Below are 11,508 nucleotides of genomic sequence, written 5' to 3'. Positions count from 1 at the left end.
TAAGAACACATAATTAAGAACAAGTCAAATATTTATCATATAATTCAGATAATAATAACAAGATTCATTTTAGGTTTCATTCCCCTTAGGTATTTATGGGGTTTAGTTCATACTTATGAAAGAAAACATCTTAAAAGCATAAAGAGAACAAAACATAAGAAAACCCAAAACTCTTGAAGGAACTTGAAGGGAGATATTCAGTCTTGATGATGAATCCGGCTTCTGAGATGGATCAATCGGCTTTCCTTGAGTAATTCCTTCCTTCCTACTCTGTGTCTCCCTTCTAAGTGTCTCCTCGGGTATTGAAATAGGCTTTAGAATGCGTAAAAGCCCCCAAAATTGGCTTTTTCTGAATAGGGTTATACTTGGGCTCGACAGGGACACGCCCGTGTGCGATTACTCCAGCCCGTGGTCAAGGCTATTAAATAGGCACGGGCATGTAGTCTACCCATGCAAGTCATGCTTCGATCCTGCCAAAGGGACACGATCGTGTGACACGCCCGTATGAGAAAGTCCAGGCCGTGTTGATTTCCCACGTGGGTCCATTTTCTCCGTTTTTGGCCCGTTTCTTGCTCTTTTTACTCCCCTATGCTCACTTAAGTATAAAACATGAAATTAAAGGATTAGGAGCATCGAATTCACCAAATCTAAGGAGAAATCATCCATAGATGTGCTAAGCATGGGATAAAAATATGTATAATTTACGGTTTATCAAATACCCCCACACATAAGCATTTGCTTGATCTTAAGCAAAATCCTCAACTCACAATCAAAATAAATTCTTCTCAATTTAAAATTCCTATCAATAATATCTCAAAATAATCCATAAGTATTCATACATTGAAAATTAAACTAAAAGTACATCAGAGTTTCAAACATTCCAAGTTGAGCATTTTATCACGAAAACATAGGTGTCTCCCTTTATCTAAGTGATTACCTTTGATCAAAATATCACAGAGTTTAACATCCTCATTAAAGATTCACTCAAATCACTCAAGTTGTTTAAGGACATCAATAAAAGCACTCATTAGTCAATATGAAAAGTTATTACTATAGGCTTGCTTGAAAATCAAATCTCCACCACTATAAATTGAGCTGATACATCAATCAAAAGGTCTTTTTAGAGGGTTGTAACATGGCTTTGGTTAGGGGGTGTGGTCACAAGCTTTAAGAAAAGGTTAGAACCGAGATTGAATTGAAAAATTACTTAGCTAGAAAAATGACTAGTCATCAGTTAAATACAAGTGAGCTTCTTCTTAGAATATGGAATTGACACTTAAGCTCAAAAATGATGAATTACAACTAATATGTATTGAAGTACACTTTTTTTTAAGAAGAAATCAAATACATAGAAGAACAAAACATAGCTAAGCAATTAGTTCAAATTAAATCTCGACAATCAAATTAGGGGATTTCAACAATAATGGGTTATGTGTTAATATTGAGAGTAAATCAATTAATGGCTTGTCAGGCTCAAAGGGGTTCACTAAGAGTTAATTATGCAGGTAGGCTTTTGTGGAGTGAGTGGGTTAAACCTAAGTGCCTTTATCATCTTGACATATCAAATCAAATGGTGTGGTCTTGACATGCATAATCAAGCAAGTTCTACAATAACAAATCAATACTGATGCACTCATAATAAAAGTGAGCATGAAAGGATTAAAATATGCTATAAAGGCTCAAGATCTCACAAAAATTATGACTTTTTGATGTTCAAACTTGTGAGTTTCAACTCAAGATAATACTTAGGGAAACAACCTAAAAGTTTTTAATTCTTCAAAAATCAACTTATCATGCTTGATTCCCTAATATCTTAAAGTTTAAACAATCAATGCATAAATGCCTATTATTTTTAATTCAAGACATATAAATAAAAATCATAAATTAATCAAATTCATTCTAATAATGATATGAGAAGGTCACACGAGAATAAGATAAAAATTAGGGATTTTTCTGATAAAGAAATAAATAACCTCCCACACTTAGGATGTATATTGTCCTCAATGTACAAAGATAGATATACTGAAAATGTAAATATAAGATCATAAGATATGAAGAGAAATGAAATTTCCTGAGTTATGAATGGATTCCTTGAATTGGAGTTATGAAGAATAATCGGCCAAAGCAAAGATGAGGGTGGAGGAGGGTACTCTGGCGGTGGTAGAGGTTCATTAATCCATAAGTCCTTTGTTCTTGGAGTTTTTAGTTCCTTTTTGATGATGAGATTTGGAGCTCTTTATGACTGTGATAAAATCAGGAACTCTTTAGGAGGTATACTGAAGCATAATTACTTGTAAGGAAATAGCCGAAGAATAAAAATTGTAAAAACTCAAGATAAAATAGTATTAGAAGGAAATAAAAAATAAGAGTTTCAAAATATAGAGATAAAAATAAAATAAAATAAATAATTGGTGTTTATAGAGAAATTGGGGCAGACGACCATGGGGCACGCCCGTGTGCTCTCATCTTAGCCTGTGCATTTCGTGGTTTTTGAAATTAGGTGCATTAGTGTACACGACCATGTTGCACGGTTGTGTCGATCTCTGTTCACTTCTCCTACGCCCGTTTATGCAGACGCACGCCCGTGTTATTTTGACAGGCTCAACCACTATCGGTGGGCACGGCTGTGTCGATTGCCTGTGTTACTTTGGCAGGATCGCCCACGGCCACGTCGCACGGCCGTGGCAACTTTATCAGATCCTGTGTTGGGGAAACATTTTTGATCTATTTTCACACGGCTGTATCGCACGACCGTGTTACATTCTGTTGTATGTGCACGGCCTATGGCACGCTCGTGTTCTTGGTCATGTGGATCTGGAAATCCTTTGTTCAGTGACTCAGTTAGTGAATTAAATGTTAGATACTAAAATTTAAAGAAGTTAACACCGTTAGTGCTTAGGGTGCCTCCTGAGAAGCTCTTGTTTATAGTCTAAGCTCGACTCTACCTTTGTAGGTATATTTAGATAACTTCGTGGAGCCATAGCTCCTCTTTATCGTCTTTGAAATTCTCACCGTTATACATTTTGAGACGATGTCCATTTACCTTAAAAGTGCCTTGTGATGGATGACTTACCTCTACTGTGCCATATGGAAACATAGTTTGAAATACGAAAGGACCTGACCATCGTGATTTAAGCTTTCTAGGAAATAATTTGAGCCTCGAGTTATATAACAAGACAAGATCTCCAACTTCAAATTGCCTTCGTTGCTTCAAACAGGCGTCGTGGCGGCGCTTCGTTGCTTCCTTATATAGGTGCAAATTTTCAAATGCATTGGTTCGCCACTTATCTAACTCGTTCAACTACATCAACCTCTGCAAGTTTGGGGTCAAGGTTTAGAAATTTTATAGCCTAGAATGCCTTGTGTTCTAACTCAACCGGTAGGTGACAACTTTTCCCATAAACAAGTCTGTAAGGTGATGTTCCTATGGGGGTCTTAAAAAAAGCAGTTCTATAAGCCCATAAAGCATCATCTACTTTCATCGCCCAATCCTTCCTATTTAATTCTATTGTCTTTTCTAGGATACGTTTAAGCTCTCGGTTCGCCACTTAGACTTAGCCACTAGTTTGAGGGTGATAAGGGGTGGTTGTTCTGTGATGAACTCTGTATTTCTTAAGGACCTTGTCAAATTGGGTGTTACAAAAATGAGTACCCCTATCACTGATAATTGCTCTAGGTGTACCAAATCAAGAGAAAAGTTTCTTAAGGAATCGTACTACTACTCTAACATCATTAGTAGGTAAAGCTTGGGCTTTAACCCAGTTGGACATATATCAATAGCTACTAAGATGTATTTATTCCCAAATGAACTAGGGAACGGACCCATGAAGTCGATACCCCAAACATAAAATATTTCACATGAGAGCATATATGTCTGAGGCATTTCATCACGTTTGGATATATTACCTGTCCTTTGACATTTGTCACAAGAAGTAACATACTTGTTGGTGTATTTGAATAGAGTGGGCCAATAAAAACCTAATTCGAGGATTTTATGTGTGGTATTATTTCCACCGTAATGTCCTCCATTCGGTCCTGAGTGGCAATGTTCCAAGATTTTCAATGCTTCTGTCCTTGTAACGCATCTCCTTATGATTTGATCTGCACATTTACAGAAAAGGAAAGGGTCTTCCCAGAAGTAGTTTTTCACATCAGCGAAGAATTGCTTCTTTTGCTGATGTGTCAACCCTTTTGGGATAATGTTAGTGGCTAAAAAATTTGAAATATCTGCAAACCAAGGTACCTCAGAATCAGATATAGCAAAAAATTATTCTTCAGGGAATGAATCATTTATTTCAATGTCATCTGGTTCTTTGGAACTTGACTTTTCAAGCCTGGAGAGATGGTCAGCCGCAAGATTTTTAGCTCCTTTCTTATCCTTAATCTCCAAGTCAAATTCCTACAATAATAAGTTCCATCAAATGAGCTGAGGTTTTGCATCAGTTTTTGTAAAAAGGTGGCGAAGAGCGGAATGGTCAGTATAAATGACAACTTTAGACAATATTAAATATGGCCTAAATTTATCGAATGCAAAAACCACAGCTAGCAGCTCTTTCTCCGTGGTGGTGTAGTTTTCTTATGCAACTGTCAAAGTCTTGCTAGCATAATAGATAGGTTGAAAATGTTTATCTCTTTGCTGTACCAAAACTGCACCTACTGCAAAATCACTCGCATCGCACATTAGTTCAAAAGGTGAATTCCAATCAAGTGCAATTATAATTGGAGCTTTAGTCAGTTTATCCTTTAAAGTATTAAATGCTTCTAAACACTCCTGATTGAAATTAAAAGGCACATCTTTTTCTAGTAATTTAGTCAAAGGCTTAGCTATTTTAGAAAAGTCTTTAATAAATCTTCTATAAAACCCAGCATGTCCTAAGAAGCTTCTAGTAGCCTTAACCGAAGTAGAGGGAGGTAGTTTTTCAATTGTTTCAATTATAGATTTATCAACCTCAATCCTTCTACTAGAAATTTTATGTCCTAACACAAAACCTTCTTGAGCCATAAAGTGACATTTTTCCCAATTAAGTACAAGGTTTGTTTCCTCGCATCTAATTAATACTCGTTTTAAATTTTTGAGGCAAAGATGGAAAGAGTTACTGAAAACCAAAAAATCATCCATAAATACCTCCATGGCGTCTTCTACGATTTCATAAAAAATGGCCATCATACAGTGCTGAAAAGTAGCAGGAGCATTACATAATCCAATAAGCATTCTACGATAAGTAAACGTACCATATGTGTAACACCCCGAACCCGAGACCGACACCGGAGTCGGACACGAGATGTTAACAAACTTTGAAAAATTTTTCCAGACACTGCCCAGTCTGAGTACTAGTCGCTTCAAAAATCATATCTTGAGTTTCACAACTCAAAAATCAGTTTTGTGATTTTTCCCTGAAACTAGACTCATGTCCCCACCTATGGATTTTTTCTAGAATTTTTGGTCGGGCCAATTAGTACAGTTTATTAGTCAAAGTCTCCCATGTTACAGGGGTCGACTACACTGACCTTTTCCCATTACGACTGGGATATCTCTCTGCACAGAGCTTCAATACTGATGCCGTTTGTTTCTATGGAAACTAGACTCAGAGAGGAATCCATACATATATGGTATGACCCCTAATTATCTCTGGTCAATTTATAGTGAATTTCCAAAGGCGGAACAGTGTATCCAGAAACTGTTCTGGCCCTGTTACACAAGAACCCGAATATCTCTTTCTGTACTATTCCTATAATTGTTTCGTTACTTCCATATGAAAGTAGATTCATCAAGGTTCGATTACATAATTTATTCACTATTTAATTCCACTCCTACGAATTCTTGTGATTTTTCCAATCCACACCACTGCTGCTATCAGCTTCTGTTTTCAAAGTGAACCTTACCTAATTTGGGGTTTCATGGACCAACTAGGGCCTTGTCATACATAAGCCCACATATGATCATACTTAGCCATTCTAGTGGCTGATCATTTGCTCAACACTTCCATTCCAACATAGTTACATCATGAAACCATCTATACATTCATAAATACGAATGGTCTAATGCCATACTCCACTTCTACAAGCCATTTTCGCATGGCTGTACACTTATACATTTCATAAAGTACTCGAAAGACAACAATGGGTAGTCCTATACATGCCATATCAAAATTCAACCAAAATAGTACCCAAAAGAGCCTTTGATAGTGTGGGCGACTTCGACTTCAAGATCCCGAGTCCGATAGCTGGAGAACCAAAAATCTATAAAACAGAGGAGCAATGTAACGAGTAAGCAATTTATGCTTAGTAAGTTTGAGCAAGGAATTCCAGCATGCACAAAGAATAGCACACATTTAGCTAAACGGAATATTTCATAATACGCAATTTACCGATATCAAACTTGCTTCACAACATTAATAACCCTTTTGTACATACACAATAAACTAACTTGGCCGAAGGCCGGTAGCTCGTTTATCAACTGAGCGAACATTTATTGTAAGGGCTCGATTAAATTCAACACATACGTAACATATCCCCATATTGGGATGTTTTTCGAGTATTCGCTGGAATTTTACAGCAAGCTCATTCATTACCAAATCACGTACCTTCGGGATTTAACTGGATATAGCTCCTCGTTCAAATGCCTTCGGGACATAGCCCGGTTTTAGTAACTCACACAATGCCTTCGGGACATAACCCGGATTTAACAACTCGCACGAATGCCTTCGGGACTTAACCCGGATTTAACAACTCGCACGAATGCCTTCGGGACTTAACCCGGATTTAATAACTCGCACGAATGCCTTCGGGACTTAACCCGGATTTAATAACTCGCACGAATGCCTTCGGGACTTAACCCGGATTTAGTATCTCGCACAAAGGCCTTCGGATCTTAATCCGGATATATTCACTTAGCACAAAGCCTTCGGGACTTAGCCCGGACAGCATTCAATTAATCATGCACATCTAACAATAATTCATAGCACATTCATATTTCATTTTCGTTTACGAAACTCAAACACAAGGCACATATTATCCTTGCACATTCGGCTCAATAGCCACACATAGAGCATGATTTAATCACATCGAAATTTAAGATCTCTTACTCAAGAACTTACCTCGGGTGTTGTCGAACGATTCCGCTAGCTATTCAACCACTTTTTCCTTCCCTTTATCGGTTTTATTTCCCCTTTGCTCTTGAGCTTAATCAAACAAATAAATTGATTTCATCATTTTAGGCATCAAAAGATGAACACAAGGCACTTAGCCCATATTTATACATTAGACATTAAAGTCTCATACATGCAAAAATCATGCATCAACACAACATATTAGCTAATTTCTTTCCCCTTGGCCGAATATGCATGTCCATTTTTGGGGTCGATTTCAACACTTAATACACACATATACACACTAGTAAAGCATCCTCCCCCTTTTCATCGATTTAACACATGCATTGCTCATCAACATGCAAAGTTACATTCGGCCTTAGCACACATCTTGCTAGCCGATTCTTCTCCCTTTAGCAACCAATGCACATATGTGCTCACACAAAAATGCTAAAAAGGAGGTTCAAGAATCATCAAGCCATCATCACATGCATCATTAACAAGCTTCATATTTTGCATGCAATGGCATTAACACAACCTCCACCTAGGCCGAATCTTAACTTATCCTCATGCCTCATCACCACAACATCAAACACCAACCAAGAATGATGCATCCATGGTCAAGTGCCATTTCCATCACATAGCAAGATTTAGACCATGGGCTAGGTAGAACTCAAGCTAACAACTAAAACATGCATGCATCTCATGGAACATCATTAAACATACCTTGGCCTAGCTACATGCATGGCCGAATCTCTTCACCTTTCTTCTTCTTTCCTCCTTAAAATTTTTGGCCAAGGATGAACCAAAGGATGAGAAATTTTTTTCTTTGTTTTTCTTTCTAATTTAGGCTAAAATGGAGGTGAGAAAGGATGAACACAAACTTTTCTCCTTTCTTCTCTTGAGCTCACGGCAATGGGGGAACAAACACCACACACACATTTTTTTTTCTTTTGTTTTCCATTTCTTTATTACCCATACTCCTTATTTTATTCTTCCACTAACAAAACATGTTTCATGACATGTTTTGCCCATCCTTCCTTGTCATGGCCGGCCACTACTCATTAGGGGGGAAATTTGACATGCAAGTCCCCCCCTTTGTCCACATGCACTAGTAGGTCCTCACACATTGACCTATCACATTTTAGAATTTTCTCACATAAGTCCTATTGACTAAATTCACATGAAATCAACCCAATTGAAGCTTGAAATTTTCACACATTCATAATTACATATTCTACACAATAAGTATCACATTCAAACATTTCGGTGACTCGGTTTAGTGGTCCCGAAACCACTTCCCGACTAGGGTCAACTTTGGGCTGTCACAATATGGACATGTAAATGTCATTTTTTCTTGATCTTTAAGAGCTATTGGGATTTGGAAATAGCCAGAGAGTCCGTTTAAAAAGCAGTAGTACATGTGTCCTGACAATCTTTCCAACATTTGGTAATAAATGGGAGAGAAAGTGGTCTTTTCTCGTGGTATCATTTAGCTTCTTATAATCAATGCACACTCTCCAACCTGTGACTATCCTTGTTGGGATTAATTCATTCTTCTCATTAGCCACAAAAGTCATGCCTCCTTTCTTAGGAACAACCTGCACTGGACTCACCCAAGGACTGTCAGAAATAGGATAAATAATTCCAGCATCTAGAAGTTAAATTACCTCAGCTTTAACAACTTCCTTCATGTTGGGGTTCAGTCGTCTTTGGGCTTGCACGCATGATTTATATTCATCTTACATTAGAATTTTGTGGGTGCAAAAAGAAGGGTTGATCCCTTTAATGTCAGAAATTTTCCAAGCTATGGCCCTTTTATGCTCTCTTAATACTTGGAGTAATTCCGCTTTCTTCTTGGGTTGCAAGTTGGATGAAATAATTACCGGTAATGTGGAATTATTTCCAAGGAATACATATTCCAAGTGTTGCTTAAGTTCCAGCTTGGGAGGTTTGTCAATAGAGGGTTTCTGCTTAAGTTCATCTTTTACCTTAATTCCCTCATATTCTGCTAATTTTGAAAAGGTTTCATTGGAATTTAGATCGGTTCCTATTTCAGAATCATCATCCATTCCCTCTCCTTGGGTGAGACACAGTTCCATTGTTTCCTTGTGTATGATTTCCTGAAAAGAATCTTGAGTAGCATGATCAATAAAGTCGATAAAATAGCATGAGTCATCCTGTTCTCTAGAAAATCTCAAGCATCATAGATTTTAAAAATAATCTCTTCGTTACCTACTCTAAGTACCAACTTACCATCACCCACATCAATTACAGCCCTAGCAGTGACTAAAAATGACCGACCTAAGATTAAAGGCACTTCAACATCTTCATCCATGTCAAGCACAAGGAAATAAAAAAGGAATATAATTTATCTACTTTTACAAGTATGTCCTCTATAATTCCCCTAGGATATTTAACAGATCTATCGGCTAATTGAATACTCATCCTAGTGGGTTTAGGTTTCCCAAGACCAAGTTGTTTAAACATTTTATATGGAATCAAATTAATGCTGGCGCCTAAATTAGCTAGTGCTTTATCAACATTCAAACTACCAATTAAGCAGGGAATAGTAAAACTTCCTGGATCTTTTAGTTTGGTTGGCAGTTTATTCTAGAGTATGGCTGAGCACTCTTTATTAAGTTCCACTGTAGATAAGTCTTCAAACTTCCTTTTGTTTTTCAGAAGCTCTTTTAAAAAATTTGCATATGTAGGCATCTATGATGTAGCTTAACAAAAGGTAAGTTAATATGCAGTTATTTAAAAAGTTCAAGAAATTTACTAAATTGTTCATCCATATGGTCTCTCTTCACTTCACCTTTGCTGGGTATGGGATTGGTGGTCTATATTCTTTTGGCCTTAGATTGTCATTGTTTTCGGGTTCGACCTCCTTTCTGTCAGCTTCTTGTGGTGGCTTCTTTTCAGATTCAGCTAACAGTTTCCCACTCCTTACTGTAACTACTTTCACATGGTCTTTTGGGTTGTGTTTAGTGTTACTCGACAAGCTACCTTGTGGTCATTTAGATATCAATTTAGCGAGCTGACCTATCTGAGTTTCGAGCCATTGCATTGATGCTTGTTGACTTTTAAGTGCTGTCTCGGTATTCTGAAAACGAGTTTTTGACACTGAGATGAATTTTGTTAGTATCTCCTCAAGGTTTGGCTTTTTCTCTTATTGGTAGGGTGGTTGTTGAAAGCTTGGAGGTGGTGGTGGTCGTTGATTTCCTTGGCCTCCCCATGAGAAATTTGGGTGGTTCCTCCAACCTGCATTGTAAGTATTACTATAAGGATTATTTTGAGATCGAGGATTATTACCCATGTAATTTAACTGCTCGTTCTCCATGTTGTGGCCATAGGGTGGGTAATCTGGATTGCTCGATCCACCTCCACTTGCTTCGCACTGCATTACTTGGTGAACCTGTGAAGAACTAAGAAAACCGTCAATTTTCTTTTTCAAGAGTTCTACTTGATTAGAGAGCATGGTGACCGAATCGACGTTATAAACGCCAGCTGCTTTTGTTGGCTTTGTCCTCATGACTTGCCACTGATAATTATTCAGTGACATCTCTTCTATAAATCCATAAGCATCGTTCCACAAGCAGTTGCTTCAACCATTTGTCGACTCGAAGGATTTAGGCCATTATGAAACGTTTGAACCTGTAGCTAGAGTGGTAACCCATGGTGAGGGCATCTTCTCAAGAGGTCCTTGTATCTTTTCCATGCATCGTAGAGTGTTTCTAAATCCATCTGCACAAAAGAAGAGATATCATTATGTAATTTAGCTGTTTTAGCCGGCGGAAAATATTTTAATAAAAACTTTTCGGTTATTTGTTACCAAGTAGTGATTGAACCTCGTGGTAACTAATTCAACCACTGTTTAGCTTTGTTTCTCAATGAAAAAGGAATAACCGAAGGCGAATGGCATCATCAGAAATCCCATTTATTTTAACAGTGTCGCAAAATTCTAAGAAATTTGCCACGTGAGCGTTGGGATCTTCGTCCTGCGAACAATCAAACTGAACAAATTGCTGTATCATTTGAATTGTGTTAGGTTTTAGTTCAAAAGTATTTGCAGCTACAGTAGGTCTAACTATGCTCGATTTAGTTCCTGTTAAAGAAGGTTTAGCATAATCATACATAGTGCGTAGGGCAGGATTCTAATTAGTAGCAATCACAGGAGGTAGCGGATTTTCTTGGTTTTCAGCCATCTCTTCGGTTGTGGTTGAAGTTTCGTCCTCTTACTCTTCCTCTCTGTATTGTAAGCTTCACCTTATTTCTATTCGGTGTCTGCGAATTGTACGATCAATCTCACTATCAAACAGTAATGGTCCTGATGGGTTTCTTCTGGTCATAAACGAAAAAAACCTGTTAGAAGAAAATAAATGAAGAATTAGAAAAGAAAATAAAAATTTAAATTGAA

At 37.5% G+C, this 11,508-nt stretch overlaps 1 non-coding gene across 1 annotated transcript; it reads left to right on the top strand.

Annotated features, from left to right (window-relative positions):
- Positions 1 to 10,761: 10,761 nt before the first annotated feature.
- LOC121231676 (small nucleolar RNA R71) lies at positions 10,762 to 10,867 on the top strand. The gene has a single exon (XR_005929732.1). It is a non-coding gene; the product is annotated as a small nucleolar RNA R71 (small nucleolar RNA).
- Positions 10,868 to 11,508: the final 641 nt, after the last annotated feature.

This window comes from Gossypium hirsutum, chromosome A06 (genome assembly GCF_007990345.1).
Source record: "Gossypium hirsutum isolate 1008001.06 chromosome A06, Gossypium_hirsutum_v2.1, whole genome shotgun sequence".
Lineage (NCBI taxonomy): Eukaryota > Viridiplantae > Streptophyta > Magnoliopsida > Malvales > Malvaceae > Gossypium > Gossypium hirsutum.
This window is presented reverse-complemented; position numbering and strand designations above follow the sequence as displayed.